At 37.9% G+C, this 18,855-nt stretch overlaps 1 protein-coding gene across 2 annotated transcripts in view; it reads left to right on the top strand.

Annotated features, from left to right (window-relative positions):
• Positions 1-1,608: 1,608 nt before the first annotated feature.
• Positions 1,609-18,855, top strand: part of yes1 (YES proto-oncogene 1, Src family tyrosine kinase) — a 52,661-nt gene continuing 35,414 nt past the window's right edge. The window contains exon 1 of one of the 2 annotated variants that reach the window (XM_088643432.1): positions 1,609-2,133. The gene's annotated coding sequence lies outside the window, so the exon portion shown is untranslated. The remainder of the gene's footprint in view (positions 2,134-18,855) is intronic. The other variant, XM_088643431.1, reaches the window with a different exon arrangement.

The raw sequence follows: 18,855 nt of genomic DNA, 5'->3' as shown, positions 1-18,855 counted from the left end.
ATCTCTGCAAACCGGCACCCTTGACACTGTCTTCACCAGTATATTTCCAAGTATCCCATGAGTCCAGGGTCAAACTTGCAACTGCTACAAAATATTTCGTTTCTGTGCAGATCTCCACTCAAAGCGCTTTACAGGTAATGGGGACTCCCCTCCACAACCACCAATGTGCAGCATTCACCTGGATGCGACAGCAGACATAGTGCGCCAGAACGCTCACCACACATCAGCTATCAGTGGGGAGGAGAGCAGAGTAATGAAGCCAATTCATAGATGGGGATTATTAGGAGCCCATGATTGGTAAGGGCCAATGGGAAATTTGGCCAGGCCACCAGGGTTACACCCCTACTCTTTTCGAGAAATGCCCTGGGATTTTTAATGACCAAAGAGAGTCAGGAGCTTGGTTTTACATCTCATCCGAAGCACAGCGCCTGTTTTTACAATATAGTGTCCCCGTCACTATACTGGGGCATTAGGACCCACATGGACCACAGGGTGAGCACCCCCTGCTGGCCCCACTAACACCTCTTCTAGCAGCAACCTTTTTTTTCCCAAGAGGTCACCTATCCAAGTACTGACCAGACTCACACCTGCTTAGCTTCAGTGGGTTGCCAGTTGTGAGTTGCAGAGTGATATGGCTGCTGGCTGCAGAATTGTAGGAGCAGCATTGCTGTATCTCCAAGGATAACAAGGGTGCTGCTGAAAGTGGTGCTGATGGACCGGTAGATGGCACTCTTCCTCCTGGACATCAATTGCCCAAGCTACGCCCCAGAATGGCGATAAGAAACTCTGCGCTTTAGGAGCTGCCATCCTGCAGGTTGAGATGTTAAACAGAGGTTCTGACTAACTGGCCATTAACATCCCATGGCACATTACAGAAGAGCAGGGATCTCATCCTTGCTCCCCGAGCTGAAATCCACTATAATTATTTTTTATATGTAAATTTGCCCTGGAATTCAGTTACAGTAGCATTATAACTAGAACATTATAACTTACTGTAAGCATGAATGCTGCTTTCCTCCAAGATAAATAATTGTAGATACTATGACGCGTAAGAGCACATATGGGCTTTACTTAAACCACAACAATGACAGTAAAATTAATTATAAAGGAGTGCAAATGTTTTCTCACATTATTTGACGGAACAACTGATTCAGGTATGGGTCTATTTTTTTCAATTGCTTAATAAGACCTTTCTCGAAACCGATATTATTTATTGTCCAAATGACGCATGTGCAATAACTTCGAACTATACTTTAAGTGTACCCCATCCTGATGTTTTATACAGTACTGCACTAGATAATCCACTAAGCGGGGTGTTAACTGGCACCTTATCAGTGTTTTTCAAGAATCTGTTCTGCATCACATTGGCACCTTGGCGTCGCCTCTGGCGTTTTTCTAAGGGCTTCGGACGAATTTATAAGGGAAAACCCCAGTAACATTCTGGGACGGTCCTGGATCCTGGAATTCTCTGCCGTACAGACTAGAGGGCGGCAGAGGGTCAATTTTGTTCTGCTCTTCCCTACTGAGCAAACAGTTTAAATGTGTAATTCAACATGCCAAAACCCTTCATTCTCAAAATGGTACTTCATTTACAATGATAATGCAAAGATTATCTCTTCCATAAATGTTGTATTTCTTAAACTGTGCCTCAGGTTTGCAACTAAAGAGATGGAAGGGGTGCTTTCTCCGGCTGCTCTGTGCTTCCCTGGATGAAGGGCGGCCATATTGTTGGATGGGCTGTTGCAAGTTTAGTGAGAGGGAAGTACACAGGAACTGGTACACTTTTTAGTCACTTGGTCGCCTTTTGTCATGTAGATTACATTTTGTACCCGTTGCACCTCGCAGGCTTTTTTTCGGTCTTTGTTTTTTTTCTTTATTTTTTTCATTTACTTGGTCTTTTTATTTGCACGTTGCTTTCCTTTCTTTCGTTGGGGTGTTCTGATTTGTTCCCCTTACATTATTAAACCTACAGTTTGTTGCGGGTCTCCTGCATGGAACAGAGATGGGAGAGGCAGTGATTTCAAGTTTAAAATAACAATAAAAAAGATTGCCGAGGTTCTCGTCGGAAGCATTACTGGAAGAAACACAAAGACACGCATGTAAGCTAACAAAGAAGAGGAGGATTTAAAGAAGGTAAGAGACTTGAAAATTCGTGGAAACATGAATCGCAGTCTTAATATCAAGTGGCTAGGCCTTGCGTCTTCTTTTTGTGTTAAGAAAGTTTGATGTGACCATAACAATGCTAGTTTGGGTTTCATTATGTACAGATATCACGATGCTCTTTTTAATATGACGTTTCAGTTATATTTAAGTAATGTTACTTTTTATGAACAACGCAGTAGCATAACTAAGGTTTCAGCCTTCTAAGGTTGATTAAAAAATCTCAATTCTGGTTAAATTATTAAATTATTTCATCGCATTATTTATGAATTATATGTATTTTATTTAAAGCTTTTATAGAGAAAAACGCGTTTTGAAGGTTTATTGCGAAACATTTACGTGACCGGTTACACTAACTGCAAGGGTGCTGGAATATCTTGCAACAGCTGTTACTGTACATCAAGGAAACTTGAATAGTATTTCTTTCCTCTCTCTGTCAGAGCTACTTACTCGGTCATTGTTTTGATCTAAATTGAGTTATGGGCCCTGGAGTCGCGGCTGTTTAGCAGGAAAATATGTTTTTGAAACAGTCTGTAGTTGTTTTTTCCGCTTTTTTCCATTCATTAAATGTTTTCATTCTTGAATTAAAATGCGGAGAGAGAATTCAATCACGTGGCCGGTTTTCATTTTATAGAGCTTTCCACACTTTGTGCTCGTAGTTTAATCTAGTCTAGTTTAATATTTTCAGGCTACTATGAGTAGCCAGCTGAAGACGAAAGTTTTTCTGCTAGGTTTTATTATTGTTACAAGCTTCACATAGGTATGTCCCTTAAACGCAGAGTAGTGGTTATTCATAGAGGCTCCATGTTTGAACCTTGACTCCTGTAGTGTACTGGTCCATTAAAGACTGTAGGAGGGTACAGTAACTAACAGTAATGTTTTAGAAGTAGTTCTTGCGTTTGTACAACATTTGAATTAACCTCTATTCTCCCGTAAAGTAATTTATCTTGCACATCAAGAGCTCATAAACGTATTACGTATAGGACAACAATACAGGACCAGTACAATACATAATACAAGAACAGTACAATACCATAATACAAAACATTTAACAACATTGCTCAATCAGATCTCTTCCAGAGAGAAAAATCTTAAGACTCTTTACCTTGTAGATCTTAAATAATAAAATATTTGTAATAAGATCCCTATCTGCAAACTTTTATTATTCAACAGTTGAATTATTTTAGGTATAAAGGAAGTAAGTGCTCTCTTAGTATTTACACAGGGGATCTGGTACCTCCTCCCAGAGGATAGGAGAGTTTATTCTGAAAAGTGTGGATGAGAGGGATCATCTTAGTTTTAATGTGCAAGAGCTTTTAGAGAGTTTTTAGTGCTGCTCACATTGTTCAACTTAGTTTTGTTCTGCAAGGACAAATAACCTCTCCAGCTCTAAATACAAAAGGTTAGAACACTCCGAATTAAACTCTTCTAAAAAAAGTGTCAATGTTGTGCTTTTCTTAACTTCCTAAAAAATACAAAAATCCGAAAAAATAGGTGTAGCACCTTCAAATACCTTGTCTCCATATTAGTGGTCCAAGTCAATTTACAATCCATAATAGTGCCAAGGTATTTATATGAATTAACTGTTTCAATATCAGTGGCATTAACATTTACAGAGATCATGGAAATTGAATATTTATTTTCATCATATTAATTTTGTTTTTTGTTTAAAAAATGAATTATCCAGACACCAATTATAAAAATGATTTAACTGTATTTATTTTTGTCATCATTCAAAGTCCAATCAGGGCAACATCTGCAAACTTAATAATCAAACAGTTGTCATAGTGGATTACACAATGAAAAGCAATGGGACAGTACACAGCACTGTGTATGTACCTTGGTACCCTTATGCTGGTGTCGATATTGTGAGACTTCCTTGAGCTCACTCCCACATACTGTCACCGATCACTAAAAAAAATATAGATCCACTCCCATATACAAAAGCTTTCCTACCAACCCATTTGCCTGAGTAGTGTTAAATACCCGCAAAAAGTAAACAAAATATGGGCTCAAAAGATAGTGGAGTTTCTTAGTGCTTGTATATGTTTACACTTGTACCATTTTGCTCTGTCTGATAGGGGTCCTTAAGTGCACTGGTGGCAAAATGAACATGGAGTATAACAATTCTTTCAAAACATTTAATTGTGACTGAAGTTAGTCATACTGAATGGATTTTTTTTTTCAAAATTATAACTATGTATAAATGTTCAAGAGTATTGAAATACCTTTAAAGATCATTCACTGTTCCATCTTAAGCAACCAAGATTCCTGAATGCGCATTTTGTGTTGTATTGATTTTAGCATTGCTTTGACTTCTACTGCTAAGTTTCTGTTTTAAATTGCGTTAATTTGTATGGTCACAGTTAAGTCTTGAGTTTTTGATCCTTTTTATTGATTAACCATTGTTTGTAGGTCTGTACAGTACAGATCTAGTTTAGTATATGTAGATTTTGTTTAAATTGCTGAACAAGTCCCAGTTTGCTGAACAAGTCCCACTTTTCATTCTCACATGGATAGTCACGATCATCTTGTGAAATAATGGGTAAAGAAGTAGATCCAGGAATTTCCATGGGTTGTCTATTTCACTAAAGTATCACAATACAGAAATCTTTGCCAAACATGTGTGAGGTTCTAAAGTAGTCTTATATTAGGTATGGAATAATCTTTAGTGTTTGTGAAGGACTTTGATACTTGTTCTACAGATCTACTGTGATATAACTTAGACAATGTGAAAATTACATCTGGAGCTGCTTCCAGTGTGACTGAAAGTCACTCATGATGTCATTCACAACGCTGATAAAGATTAATTGCTTGTTGCCTCCTTCTTCCTAACACCTGCACCTGATGCATATAGCTTGTTATGCTGTAAATCCACAGGTTGGGATACAGTGACAATTCACCTATAGTGAGTCCACATTCCATCCTCAACAGACCATGTTAAACCCTCTGCTTGGCTCCGCTAAACGGAGCCAGTGACTTATAAATCTAAACATAACGCTGTTCTCTTGAAATTCAACATTAAAAAAGTGTTCAACATTAAAAAAAAAACATTGAAAAAAATGTAGTTGAACTTGATTTACAGGCTATCAGCCACCAATACTTAATTCCCAGAAGAAGACGCATAGAATGAGACAGGAAGGTAGTTTGGAAATATAGCATGTTGGAATTCATCCGGTTTACCCATTGTGCTGGTCTTTCTGGTAACTGAAATGAATTCTGTTTTTATGATGTTTAGTGTCATCCAAGACACACCAGAAATGTCAGACTACCATTGTGGGCCTGTTCTGAAATATTCTGTTCTTTCTAAAAACAGAAAAAGCAGTAACACAACAGAGTAGCAGTCATGGGTATGCTGAACACTCGGCTCTTTTAATAGAAAACCTTTAAATGGTGTTTCTTGTAATTGTTTAACATGCTCTGCTTCATGCTATTTGATATAAAAACAAGGTTAATAACTTCTTATTCAGTATAACTACTGTGCTCTTCCTTTGTGCCATCCAAACTAATTTGACCACAGGATGCTTTTATTCGTATTGTATTGATATTCCATTTGTGACTACTATAAAATTCCTTACAGTACAGTATATTTGGTGTTCAGTTTTCATTTTGAAAATTGACCTTGACATGTTTGGCAGACACTGTAGATTGTTGGTATAGAATGTAGTTTTGTCAATGATGATGTGGTTTAAATTGTTAGCTTTATCCTTAGCATTACACATAGTGAGTGCAGAAGAGGGCTGCCTCTCCAGATCTGTAAAGCAAAATGGTGAACTTAAATGTGTATTTTGGAAACATATGCTCTACCATATATGTTTTTTTTCCTTCAGAATTTCATTTTATGTTTCGGGATTTATTTCTGCATTTGTTTTTTTCCTTTGCACTACATCATGTAACTGGATTTAGTGTGGCTCTTGATGCTCTTGAGTTTTACTAGACTTATTCATTTTCTACGTTTAATCTGTATAGTTTTTACAGATGATAGTTGCAAGGTCCAATAAATGAGAAAATGTAGTGTTTTCAGTCCTGTGGCTAATATGTACTGTGAAAGGCGTTTGGCAGACATAGCAGAAAATAATTGTATTCTGTTAATTCAACATGTACTTGGTATGCTTTTTTTGAAAGAGAAATGATCTGAGGATTTTTTTTCTCCTGGATGGTGCAGAATACACCTGGCAAGTATACCATATACAGTTCTAACTCAGTGGAATCCAAGAAGAATTGCTTTATTTGAGGAACAGCTTAAAGGGAGATCAAGACATAAAATCTAAATCTTAAAGACAGAAAAACCCAACAGCTTATCTCAGGTTTGGCTTAAAATGTTAAGATGCTTATTTATATTAGGAAAGTTCTGTAAGGGTTTTGAGGTGCCATTAGTAGTCATGCATGAAGGTGAGGAATTGGGTCTTTGTCAGTGAAAATGGAAAAATGAAAATTTAGTATCGCCTGCATTTTCAGTATGATGCAGATAAGATAACCCATGTTTCAGTTTGTTTGACTTTATTGACTTGAAAAGAATTAGAGCTAATCTGCAGTAGTTATGGTAAGATCTGGTTGCACAATCGTATATTTGCAACAAGTACATTACTTGTGCAAAGAAACATTGAAAAAATCTTTTGCTATCAACTTCACTATTAAGTAAATTAAAAACAATTAGTGATGAGTATCTAAAATAACTTAATAATGTGCATTTTACCAGCAGCTCAGAGACCAGAGAGTAATTTATAAAGATAACCAGTCAGATTTATTTGCCCAGCTGTAAAAACTGCCTACAGATTGCACAATTTAAGCATTTCAAATATAAGCCATACAAGTCTTGGTGGTGTGAGTTTTCTGGAATTTAACGAGCCAGAAAAATTACTTTTTGTATTGAAGGTGAATAAATCCGAAATGAGTGACACGGGTAGAGGGAAAATTGAATGAATGACTTTTGGTTTTTATCAGATTGCAGACCTGCACTCACAGGTCGCTATGGCAACCAGCCACGTTTCTGTGCCACCTGATTCTTCTGGCAGGGCCGTATGAACTCGTTAGGGGTGAGATTATGAGTACTCCTGCCCCTAACGGCGCCTCACATGGTTACTCCGTGTATTTAAGTCCTACCTGCACTCTTCACCAGCACTCAGTCATTGGGTTTGCTTCCCTGGAATCAAACCCCTTCCTTGCTGTGCTATACCATTACATGCTCACTTCACCGTGTTCTCATGTCCTCATATTCTCTCCTGGATTTACCTTGTTTTTCCTTGTGTCTGCCAGGCTGAGGACTTTTGAAGCTTTGATTCGACTCCTGGATTTTCCCCTTGCTACAGACCTGCACCACTGCTCTCAGTGTAGTGCTTTCCACTTCACTCATGCCTGTTTGCTTGTTATCTGCTCAGAGCCTTGCGTGTTGATGTATCCCTCTGCATGTCAGTGTGCGCCGTTATGAGGACGCCAAGATGTTGATCGGTAGACTTGCCATTTGCCAGTGAGAAGCACAATACCCTTAGTACGAATTGCTTTCAAAACACCTCTGATGCCTTATCTACATTGACACTTAGATTAAGTACTTTATATCCTATTAGAAAATTATTCATTCTGACCCCTACTTTATTAAATTGTAGATCCATGTGACCTGACATGGGATCCTGGGGTACGCTGTAATGGTGGGAAAACAAACTTGCACTGTTCATCAAAGACTTTGACTGTTGGTTATTGCCTGGGAGTAGTTTGCAGCTCAACCAACATCTTGGTAAAAAAAATTCTACTATTGGTTTTTGTGGCCTGCAGAGGCAGGCCTGTCCATCAAGAGCTAGGGGACGATTTTTCGTAGTATTAAAGACAAGATTTTAGGGACAGCCTTTTCTGCTAGAAACAACATCACACACTGCAGCTGTTTTTTTCTACTGTGAAGAAAACAAATGCAGTAAGAGTGATGTCCATGGCGGTGATCTGGAGCAGAAAGCAAAAAAATGTTGACTGGCCAAGATAACTTCCAGATTTAAATCCTGATGAATATAGATTTCATAGTCGGAGCACCCCAAAAATAGCCATTAGCTCAGTGACTGCAGTCATTGGATTGGCAAAGCTTCTCAAATGAATACACAAGGAGTTTGGTGAGCTCTGTGGGTTGTGGACTTCTTGCCGTTATTGCCTCAAAGGGATATGGAAACAAATACTGATGTTTGCACATTGAAACTTAATGTGAATGTGTCCCGATACTTGTGGAATACTTGTGGTCACTTAAAATCACTGGGTTGAACAGAAAGTATGTTTTTATTTTAATATGATCAAATGTGTGTATGGAATTACCTAAAAATGAAGCATATAGTGCTTAATTCATGTTGGTCTCATGATTACAAATACAAATTGCTTGACTGCCAAGTAAAAATAAGTTTTGAAGTTGTTGGCCTAATTCTTTTTCTGGGCAATGTATTTACATTTACAAATTTCAGTGTAAGATTTAGTGGCTTAGGATATTTTTCGTTCATCAGAAGTAGCTTTCATCACATAAAATACCAGATGCTACTGGTTTAGATCAAACATTCACACACATCTGAAGGAAAATAGCTTACAGTGCTTTTAAAAGCATTGCTCATGCATTTGGTCATGTGGAAAAATTACCAAAAGTTGTGCCAAAGACAATTTGGGATGCTGATATAAGCCTGGACTTTAAAAAAAAAACCCTGTAATGACTTAACAAAATTAAAATGAAAACCATCATTGAAAATGCCAGAAATCCACAGGTAATGTTCTCAGATATTAGCAGTGAAAACATTTATGCAATGTTACCATCGTGATTTATAAAATATGACTTTAGAAATTTCTATAAATATTTGAAAATGTTGTTATACAAACAGAGAATTAGATGTTGGGTTAGTATATACTGTTATATGGGGTTACATACTGTTAGTCAGACTGGTACATAATTCAGACAGGAATATCTATTTTAAATCAAGCCGTTACAAATGCTGTGTTACGTCTTCCACTAACAGTCCACTTTGTAAGTACAAGTTACTTATTCTGATATTAGCCACTGCTCTCCCCATTCTGGATCAGAGTGAAAGCAGTGTTATCAGTCAGCTTAAGACCCTGAGGGGCCTCCAGTAGACTCAGCCCAGGCACGCAGGGCCACCCGCGACACCTGGGTGAAAGAATTTAAGGACTCTTTCACTTGTGCATAGTTCAACAATATAGCATTGAAGGTGCTCATAGTTTCAGAACTTTTTAGCCATTATTATGTTTTACAGTTATCCTTACATTACAACTTTATATTAATTAAATAAGTCTAATGATTATCTGAAAACTTTAAATACTACTATTAAGCATTATCCAATTCATTATCTCTTTCTTTTGCAAGGTTTTATTTAGGTATATTTGTAAATTATTTGATACTTTGCTCTTGTATTTTATTTTGAGGTAATGTATTGTTGTAAATTAGGGACAATTTATTTTGAAATCTGTCTCAAGTATTATGAAGAGGACACATTGTGACCAAGATATCAGGCAGAGTGGAGATTGTAGCTTCTGTCTGAGTTAAAATGTTTTTCACGTGATGACCCGACTGAAGTTGGAAAACCTCTTTCCAAACACGCTGCCTTTTTTTCCCCAAGATTGTAAGGTTCTTGGTTCCTGACGGCCGCAAAAATGGTTCCAATGCAAGCTAAAAATTTCTGGCAACTGTTTTTTAGGTTTGTCAACATTAGCACCTGCAACACTAAAAGTGCTGTTTTTAAAAATACAGGCAAGATTAGCAGCGATTGCTAAATTGCTGAACAAGAACTCCCTTTGCAAGTTAAGTGAGAGCCGTCCTCACTTTGGGGGGGAAAAAACTGCATAAGTGTTCTAGGTACCCTTAAATGGCGTATTTGGCATACGATAATTTCATTTTTGTTGAGGAGTCAGTGGCTGGAGCAGTGATGGGTGGACAGAGTGACAGAGCCAAGCCATTTACTTCTAAAACTGCTGAAGCAAGTGGAACACAAAACCGCATGCTGAGGATCTACAAGAGGATGGGTGTTGATTTTTTCTTTTTCTTTGCAGACTTATAGATGAAGCAGTTTTGACTCTTTTATAGAAATAAAAATAGTTCCACGGTTCTTCTAGATTTGACAGCACCATAGAGTATTTTTTTTGCAAAGTGTCTGTTTTCAGTCCTGAATGAACTAAATAACTCCTTTATGAGACTAGCCCTCATCTCAGCAAGACAGAAGGCTGTGGGAAAAATGGGAGAATTTCTCTTCTGAGTTTAGATATCAGCCACTTTCTGCATGAGTGAAGTTAGTGTCAAGAAATGTTTCACATTTTCCTATGAGTTTTGAAGGACACAATAAAGGAAACTAGAAATTCATAGTATATAGGTATGTGAAAGACCTCGAGTGGCAGGAGAGGTGCATGGCATTGGTGACTAGTAAGCATAAACATACATTTTTACAGTAGTTATAGACAGGGGATATGCGACTCTGAGTTCAGCTCACATGAGGAATAGTCTTAGCAAAAACACAATGTGTAGAGTGGCTCCAAATATCGGAAGCAAATACCTTCACTGTCACCTCCAATCTTGAACTGTAATGTGATTTCAGTGATTAATATTTTAGTAGAATAGCAGTGGAATATTGTTGGCTACATTTATGTTGCAATCTTTTCTACCAATAAAAATTAAAAACTGAGAAACAATTAGGTGCAACTGTTCAGGTAACACATTTCCACGCTCAAAAACTGTGGAAAAATGCACAAATCTTCACTGATGTTTTTTAACAGAGGAACAGAACTCTTTTTTTTTTTAAAGAGAAACGAAGTTCATTTAGAAAAGGACTGTTGTTTCTTTTGCAGCTATAATGGTAAAAGATAATTGACAGTTTTCAGAATCTTTAGGAGGATAGATGGAGGAAAGACACCCTGACCAACCCAGTCCTCCCTTCTAGCCCTATTAGTGCTCACTCACCTGCAGGATTCTGCTTCCATAATCCGGTGTGACTAATGATATAACACTGGTTGAAACCACTAAACTCTGAAGTATAGGGCTTCAAGTTGCACCCAGGAATCCCCCAAGTATAGCATCCATGGATTGTCTGAAATCAAACCATGAACACACAGCTCACAAAATGGATAAATGATATACATTCAGCCTACTCCTGACCAGCTGAAATGTTTTGTTTTTGTAACGTTAAAAAAACAATTGTAAACACTCAATCTCTACTTTTTCACACTTAGTGTTTTTACTGTGTTAAGAAGCTCTTAAATACAATACTCTTTTCAATACAGGTTAAGTCCCTTGCATTCGTGTAGTATTTTTTCATCCCAAATCACTTTCCATATAGGATGGGGCCCACTCATCCACCACTGAAGTGATGTGCATCAGCCATTATCCCCCAGCACCCCACTACATGGCAGACATGATGCTTCATCAATTAAATTAAAGGGGAGATTAGCCTATATGGGATATTTAGTCAGGGAGTGGGTTTAATAAACCTACTCTTTCAGCAGGGATAATCTTTTTGACCAAGTAGTGAAGACCACAGTTCAATTATTCATGGGATGGCACCTTGCTCACCAAACTGGGACACTGATTTGGAAACTTTTGTCTAGAGAGAAGAGCGTTAACTGTTGGTCCTCCAGTCCAACCAACAACGGGTTGACCTGTTACTCTGATTTGAAGATAATACTACATTTAAAACAGTGTAGCTGTACTGTTTTGCTGTCATGACTTGAAAAGAAAATGATGGCTGAGTATACTTTTTGAGATGTCATCATGTCAACGTTATTTCCTCTTTTTTGCATGGGTGACGTATTCCATTCTGTAAAAAATGCAGACCCAAAAGACGGTTAAGATGGGAACATTTCATCACTAAGTCTTCATGGTGAGGTTTGTGATAAAAGCAGACTTAATTTCTGTGAAAAATGTGATGAGGTATTGAAAAGTCACTTCAATCTATTGGAAAAGGCAATTTGCATTTATTGAAGATTTGGTAATATTGGGTTACCTAAAAGTCACAAAAGCCATATATTAGTACTTTATTTCTGAAACACTTTATTTTTGAAAACACTAACGTTTTAAGTGCTAGTATGTGCCTCAACATACAAACACAGGCTACTAACACATAGACTAGCTTACAAATAAAATGTAAGCGTAAGGGATATAATGCCCCTTTGCCGCAATAAAGTGGTTACTTTCTGAAATTAAGTTTTTTTGTGTTTGCTTCAACCACCTGCTGTTTAGTGTGGCTAATTTCTTTATCTTGTGTAGAAAAAAATATTTTATAAAGTTTCTTACACTTAAAACTACCTTCTAGCATTTCGTTTTGAACAATGTCTGTAATGTTAATCAGAGTAGCTTGATGTGTGTTTGCTTTTTCGAACATTTGGAACCTGTCAAAGTTTGAAAACTTTGCAGTCGACTCCTCTTTCAGAGTCAGTGAGGTCTCATCTTGGAGACACATTAGCAGCTGCTGTACTTTGAGAACTATGATTGTAGTGATTGATGCCTTTTGTTGCCTTCAGCCTGGTTTAAGTGTACTTGAGCAGCACTGTGTGCATTGGATGAAGATCTCTAGTGCATTAATCTGCAGGTGAGAGCATGTTCTAGTTCCTAGACAATTACATGATAATGGCACATTTTACCTGTACAGTAGCACTGGAAATAAACATTATTACAGATATCAGTAATGCGTTGAAGAAGCACTAGATTTTCTTTAGTCCCTTGATACAGGATTCTGGTCATGGTAGGATGTGTGTCTAGAACCACTGAATGCAGGGTTTTGATATTGCTTAGTGTCTTAATTTTCTCATTTAAAAATTAATTACGCTCAACATGAAGTGTATTTAATAGTCAACTGGGTTTTTTTTTCCCCATTTGGTTTCTGAGAATAAAGGCATAGAGCAGTCATTGAGTTACTCCTCACAGGCTCAATGTAAGCATTCAGCACTACATGGCTTTGGTGTAAATCTCGGCATCAGTTGTTTTGACTCGCATTCCAACTATTAGAAGCCGTAGCAGGTGGCGAAGCAAACAAAGGGCGCGGAAGGAAGTGCTCGTCTAAGTGATTGGCAGGGGCTGCAGGGTGCCACGATCTGTCTGTTCGCCTGCTCCCCAAACAAACCCCCTTATTGTGCGCGAGCAATTAAAGGAAGCGTTTCGGAGCAACTCTGCCCACCAGTTTGTTCATGTATCCAAATCATCCCTGGCTGGGTTAATGCTGAGAAACCACAGCCGCTTTGTGAATGTTAGATGCTTATTTGTTTTTCAAATCTGGCAGAATTGAAAGATGGTGTGATACTGTCTGGTGACATTTAAATGCGTTTTAAGCATTCAGCTTGGAGCATAGCGGATTGTCATTGGCGCGAATTATATATGAGTAATAAGAATGAACTGTGCTGAATTTTTTTTATTCCACTTTACACACGGGGGGGGGGGGGGCCACGTTTTCCACCATTGAAGTTTGAAGTGTGCCACCATCACCTGGGGATGTGTGGCAGACGTCATGTACAAGCAGCCTCACTGCAGTGCAGATCAGGTGGAGAGGTTCAACATTGCTCCACAAGTTGAACTGAGGGGGAGCCTTAAGTATGCCAGATTGAGAAAATTTAGGGCAGAGTTTAGCCAGAACACCAGGGTTAACATCCCTTCTCTTATGAACAGTGCCATGGAATCTTTAATATCCAAATGATCAGAACTGTGGTTTAGTGTCTCATCTGTGGGATGTAAATGAAAATAACTTTGTCAGTGTCGCCGAATATAACTCTGACCATTTGCTGTGTGGTGAAATTTTTTCAACCAAGCAATTTTAGCATGGTACAGGTTTACTAAATTGTAGAAATAGGTTATATCTTCCATCAACATTTTAATGACTGTTAATTAAAATAAGGTAACAAATTTTGCCTCCCATACCATTTAACTTACCAGATATTTTAAATAATTCCTTTTGGGAGGTATGTGTAATAGAACATTAGGCCATATGTGCTTCCTCTTGGAACTGCAGTGAATAAGGTGGGGCAGGAATGTTGTCAGCAAATTACAAGGAGGCCCTGCTGCATGCAGATGTTGTAAATGTGGGAGGGGCTGGTTTGTACAATGGCTGATTGCAGCAGGATCCTAGATCTTTTCACCACTGCCATCACAGTAAAGCTAACGTGTGACTGAGATCCTGATGTGCTGAAAACCACTGAGTAACCAGAGCTCCTTGTGTTTGTCAGTTTATCTTTGCTCTTGGCAAAGTGATTTGGTAGTAGGAGCACTGAAAGTTAATTATCTTCCAGAACTGAGAGTACCGCTGAATTTCTCGGAATGTCATGCAAATCTGATAGCTTTTGATATTTGAGAACCGTCTCGTTATTATTTGCAATAAAGGGTTGTCAAAATAGCTTTGCTGTATGAACGTGTTAGATGTGCTATGATAGTTATTATTGTTTTAATCTTGGTCATTAATATTTAACAGCTGCTGGTATGCACTCTCACAGTCGTTAGAATATTAGTAATTACTGTGAAATTAAGCGGTGGGAAAACCTGAAAAATTCTTCAATGCATGATATGGAAAGAAACAGTATGCTTCAGTTGAATTAAGTAGCTGCTTAAGTGTGGAGCACAATGTACATTTCTTCAAAGTAAGAATAACAGCTTACCAGGAGGCTTCTGGTCAAAAGGCTGAGTTAGTCGCCCACTGCTGGGCGAAATGAGAGAGAAATGTATTACTCTGCTTTTTTACTGTAGATAAAATTCCTTGACTGCAATCTAAGTGTGAAGGCCAGCTTCTCCCTTATCTGAAGGGGGGACTGATCTAAGCTTGTGCTGGAGATGTTGAAAGAGCTAGAAAGGAGGTAAACGGTGAAGTATAATTAAGCATCATTCCAGTTTCCCAGTTTCAGTGAAGGTGAAGTACAGTTATATTTTGTATAGTTTTTCTTTTTTCACCTTACATGATTGTTTAAAGGTATGTTGGAATTTTGAAATTATAAGGTCAATGTTACTTTCTCTCCGGTCTCTCCGGTCCTCGGTAAGGGCATCAGATTACAGTGAAGACTTCAATTGAAATGACTGCACCATGTTAATATCATTTCATATTAGCAGGTTGATCCTGGACATAGTTATAGTGGGCTGTGTGTGATGTCGTAAGTGACTTGTCTCAGTTCAGAGCAGCCTTGCCTAAGTGGGAGATCTCTCTGAATGTAGGGGTCAAACTTTAGGACAATTAAGAAATTAGCACTCTACCTACATAGCGTAACTACTGAGCTGTTAATTAAATTTATACTCTAAATGTTCAAATATAAAGTGTTGTCAGTTGTAAACGGTATTGTAATTAATACAATTTTACAGTACGTTTTCAGGGAGAGAATGTTGTAAAGTATACTCCATAACGTGTCTTTTTAAGTCCATTCTACCTTTTGATATTTATAATTACTATTTATTTGGCATTAGGTTTCAAAGTTGTTGGTTATTGACACTTCTGTGACCAATTTAAAATTAAACTATCATTTGAGAAGGCCCTAAGAATTGTCAGGCAATGTTTTTCAATTTTTTCCAACATGTAACATTCCTTCATTAAGTGAATGTCTACATTTTTTTTGCAGTTTTGAAAGAGTCTCAATTCATTGGTAATTATCTCACTAATTTTTTTATAAGACTACCATGCAACTACAAAACCTCACAGTTTTCTGAGTTTTTAGATTCAGAAGAAGTATATCCCAAACCTTGTTTTTGTTAGCTTGACGGGAAGCTGTACAGGTCTTCAGTTTGAAATTCTGAAGCAAACATATTGCATTGTCACTGAGCTGACACATTGGTAATGTGTAATTATTGCATACCCAGGGGCTTGCAGGTAGACCGACTCCTGTGGTGATCCCATGTGTGTTGTGTTATCTTGTATTGTCTGTTTGGGTAAGCTGGAGCTCTGGCACCAATAGTTGACTGCATCTAGTACAGACACTGATACTAGATATCGGTTAAGTGCTTTCTCTTCATGTTTGTCAGCTCCTCTGACTAACATGAAATAGTGCTCATTCCTTCTGTGCTGTTTTTTTGTTTCAGTTTCTAGGCTGCTGTAATCGGACACTTACAAAATCTTTCTTAGTAATGTGAATGCTTGGCATGTGATATGTACATTACAAGTTATCAAGGAATATCACAAAAATTTGAAAGACCAAATTTTCTTTCTCACTGCGTGTACTGGTAGATTGAGGTCCAGTAGACTATTTCCAAAATAGGTCAAATGTAATATCTCAACACATCATCCTTCTACTGATCGTACTCTTGCACAAGGAAAAACAGCAATATAAGGTCCTTGGGTCAATTTGAAACTAAAAAGCAAAAAGATACGACTGGCCAAATGGCCTTCTCCCTTTGGCAAACTTTCGAGAAGGCTTTGAAGTAGTGTGGTGATAGTTGATCTTCAGTGAGTCTTGCCTGTCTTCTTCCCTCAGGGGCACTTTACACTTTGCTTTGCCTAAGCTGCTTTCTTCAGCGGCTCCTCAACATGGTGAGAGTACTATTAGAATCAGATTCCCTGGAAAGCTGCTAGGATCACAATCTCTTTGAAAAACCTGCTTTTCAGCTGCTCTAGGCTTTTGTTCCTGAAATACTATCTGGTAAATTACAGTGTCCTGAAGTGCATGTTAGAAGTATTAACTTTCAAACTGAATAATTCTTGTAACTCAGACTCAAGCACAGACAAAAAATATATCCATAACCACGGGCAATTTTGTTCTTTTATGTTTTAAAACATAAAATATACATGTTTTAAAAAAGCAAATCAAAGTGGAAATAAGTCAGATTTAAAAAACACTGCAGTACATTCTGAGTAATTACCAATTACATACTAAGTGAAGGGATGTCTAAAGCTTGGTCAGATAGGAATTGTACAGAGGGTATGTTTTGTCAGTAGAACTAGTGGGATCCCACCAGCCTCAGCCATGCATCGCTGTGCAAACAATTCAAGAATCAAGACATAATGGACTAGAATTGATCATGCACATTCATTTTGACTTTTTAAAACTAATACTCCAGTTTGCATTTCAGAATGCTAATTCAAAAACCACTTCAGTAAAATATAATATAGAATAAGGAAGGATTTGCAGGTAGTGCACAAAAAATTGAAAGTAACCTGAAAGCAAGGTCTTCCCCTTAAATGTGTCTTATCCTAGCCTGCTTATGGTCATGTCAGGTATAAAACTGCTGGACAGGCCTGTTGCCTATAATTGTGGCTAATGTGTCTCCAAGATGAGACCTCAGTGACTCTGAAAGAGGGGTGATAGTTGGGACATGTAACAAAGTAACCAAGACAGGTCAGCCTGCTGATGTTCCATGAGCAGTGGTGCCCTAAGATAGCGACGACATGGTAATCTGAAGGGAGGACATTGGCAAAAGCTAGAGGAATTTCATTCTTCAGGATCTCTGTGAACATCTGTGCATAATTGTGAAATGCAAGCCCGAATACGTGAGCAGCTGTAAATTCCAGTCTGATGTGCAAGCAGCCAGATTCATTTAAACCTTGGTTTGGTAACTTTGTCTGGTTATGTATTATGTGATATTATACCAGCTGTCTTTGGTTTCTTGCTATATTCACTGTGTATTGTGCCTTATTAATATTCTACGGTTCACTAATCATAAGTCACCTTGAATAAGAGTGCCACATGTAATAAGAACAGCCCTGGACATTCACACAGCCCACCACTGTCTGTATGCCAACCACCTCCTTCCTTCTGACATATTATTGCTAAACGCCTCCTAACAGCAACATTTTGGAAGGCGTGGAACATGTACTCTTATTCAAGGTGACTTATGATTAGTGAACCATAGAATATTAATAATGCAAAGTACACAGTAAAGAGGAGCAAAAACAAAAGACAGCTGGTATAATATCACATAATAGAAGAAATTACCAAAATTAAAATACACCGATACAAATTACAGCATTCAGTAACTGAACAAATTAACGAAAACAATTCAATACAAGGCACAGAAATTGCAATGATACATCACACAGGCTGAAGGGGGAGTCTGAACAGGTGGGCTTTGAAGAGGAACTGTTTTGAGGAAGAGTGGAGATAAGGCAAGGGAGGCTGCTCCAACAATTAGTTAATCCAACTAGAATGCTTAATTGAATCAATTACAGGTCAACTGTAAACATCTCTAACAAATTATAATGCCTCATGGTTACTTAATTCTCATGTAAAGCTAAGCAAAAAGGAATTAGATTGTATTAGAAAGCTCATGTCGTAATTTGTTTAATTTGATCATTCATGTCTGATTTTCATTGACTACAAAAGTTTTTATTTAATTTTCTATTTCCAGTTATATCGTGGCATCAATTTTTCTAGAAGAGGGTAGGAAGAGAAATTAGTTCCCAGCATGGACTGGTTTTCCCTTGGTCAGAGACGCACTCTCTATTGCACCACTAATGAGCTTATGATCGGATCTTCTCTGTCGAGAGAGATGCGTCACAATTTTCTAATCTGCTGGGTCTTGTAAGATTGAGCCTATTCTGGTGCTTGGTGCACTAGGGGAAGGTCAAATGAATTGAATTGACATTATGTTTAATAGCACGCTGTGCACTGCAATCATCCCAGCTCTGCAATACATGAGTCCTAAAAAAGGTATCCCTGATGCCTGTATTGTACCCTTAATCTCTTTTCATGGCTTCTTAGTTTTTCATTGTATGCAGTCTGGATGCTTTACAAATAATTACATTATATGCATGTTTGTAATCACTTTTCAGGCATGCATTG

Source organism: Lepisosteus platostomus, chromosome 8 (assembly GCF_059453375.1).
Source record: "Lepisosteus platostomus isolate fLepPlt1 chromosome 8, fLepPlt1.hap1, whole genome shotgun sequence".
NCBI classification, from domain to species: Eukaryota; Metazoa; Chordata; class Actinopteri; order Semionotiformes; family Lepisosteidae; genus Lepisosteus; species Lepisosteus platostomus.
Note: the sequence above shows the minus strand (reverse complement) of the source record. Positions and strands in the feature narration are given on the sequence as shown.